Consider the following 2073-nt stretch of genomic DNA (forward strand, 5'->3'; position numbering starts at 1 on the left):
AGCCATTACTTTCCGGCTATTATGACGTCACGGGGAAAATAAATTCTCACGTGATCTGCATTTGGCGAAAAGACTGTGTGGGTGTTGTAGCATAGTTGTAACCAGATGATAATGAAATAGAAGCTATGACTGACTGGTATGTGGCTATGTGTGCTAGTGAAACAATTATATTCACTATTTTGTCACAATTTGTTTTGAACATTATTCTTTGTGTCAATGCATATAGATCTATAATGCCTTGTATGATAGATACTGTATAAGTCAGTGGTTTTTTTTAGGGTTGCAAATTTTGCGGATTCCATCCCGATTTGCGAAAATAAAATCCACGAAAATCAATTTAATACCGTACCTACATGGCACACTTGGTAGAATTTAGTGCGAAATTAAAATCTGTGAATTGGAATTTTAGCAGATCTCACGAAATATAATTCCCTAAAAAAAACCACTTATATGGTAATTAATGTCCTTATGTTGTTTAGAAAGTTTGAGTTGATTCCGACTAAAAGTTTAAGTGTTATGGCCATTTTAAAAAATCAGCTGAGTTTCCAAAAAATGGCTCCAAAACCAACCCCAATTTTTATTACATTTTCTGATACATATTGATGTCTTTATGCTGTGTAGAAAGTTTGAGCTGATTCTGACTGAAAGTTTTGGAGTTATGACTATTTTGAAAAATCAGCAAATTTCTGAAAAATCCCTGTACTGTTAGTAATGCGTTAGTGTTACTAAGTAGGATTCACCCCACTTCAAAATTGCTGCCACGACTTTTGCAGCCAGGAAAACAAGCTCCTATGCTTACCAGACTTTTTAGAGTACCTTATCTTGACCAGAGGACTCCATTGGTACCACTAGTGTGGCTCTAAACCTTGTCTAAAAGGAATGTCAAAAATTGAGAAAACGGCCGTTTTATTCAGCCACCTTTTTTCATCTTCAACATCATCAAGTCTTATGGCCCATGGTTTTTTCCAAAAAATGACTCAGAATTCACCCCAAATTTTTATTACATCTGATACATATTGATCTCCTTATGTTGTGTAGAAAGTTTGAGTTAATTTCAACTAAAATTTTTATATCTCTTTCTCCCTCTCTTTCTAGTCTAATTTCATTCATTCTATAATTACAAGCACTCACTGTTGACTCGATCTTCTCTCATCATAAATTGTTATTTCTGCCTCTAAACTAAACTAATTTAACATTTTTGTTTACTTTTAATAATTATAATTAAAAAACTACATGCACGTGTACACTCTAACATAAATTATTTTAATAATTTTGTGATACTACTGTTATGCTTGGCTTTAACAATTAACAACAATTTTTATTAATGATTTATATAATTAAACTTCCAAATTCAACCCTGCATGATATTTCTGCTTTACTAAGGCCTCAAGGGCCTTGTATTTAATATAAAGTAGATTGATGTAGCAAGTTTCTTCTCATTTTTGGAGGTGAGCTGTCAGCAATACAACCCTCCAAAAATAGAGTATATTGGAAGCATGAGGGAGGTTGCCTTACTAATTGTTCTCTTTCTTTCATTTTTCATTCTATGTACTGCTAATACTAGAGAGTATGTCAAGACTACTGGATGTCAGGTAGCTATAATGTGAGTCATTTCTTCTATTACTCTCCTTCTTTTTCCTATAGAGGACTGAGAGTTGTCTGTATGAGTACACTGCTGCTGCCAAGATAACTGGAGGAAGACAAATTGATGTCTCAGCTCATGTAGAAGTGTTTTGTGAATCAGGTCAGCCTTCCCCCTCTCTCTCCCTCCCACTCCCTTTCCCTCTTGCTCTCTCTCTCTCTCTCTCTTTCTTTCTCTCTCATCTTTCACTACTTGTACATGTACATGCATGCATGCATACCATATAGCTGACTTTCTTAAAAATTTTGTAAACTGCAAAATTAATTGCAATGATAATTTAACGAGTGAAAATTTGAGACCATGAAATTAAACCAGCTATGCAAGTAGTTTTAAGGCTTAAACCATGCATTATTAATCTTATGTGCTGTGTTTTATGCAGTTGGTCGGTTTGGTGATGAGATGTCAGTGAGATCTTGCATTAATGTCAAGAA

General features: G+C 34.4%; 1 long non-coding RNA gene across 1 annotated transcript; it reads left to right on the plus strand.

Annotated features, from left to right (window-relative positions):
- The first annotated feature begins 1519 nt into the window (after window positions 1–1519).
- On the plus strand, window positions 1520–2073 carry LOC109582459 (uncharacterized). Its single transcript, XR_002185097.1, has 3 exons — window positions 1520–1592; window positions 1645–1744; window positions 2022–2073. It is a non-coding gene; the product is annotated as an uncharacterized LOC109582459 (long non-coding RNA).

Source organism: Amphimedon queenslandica, unplaced genomic scaffold (assembly GCF_000090795.2).
Source record: "Amphimedon queenslandica unplaced genomic scaffold, v1.1 AMPQUscaffold_13382, whole genome shotgun sequence".
Taxonomy (NCBI): domain Eukaryota; kingdom Metazoa; phylum Porifera; class Demospongiae; order Haplosclerida; family Niphatidae; genus Amphimedon; species Amphimedon queenslandica.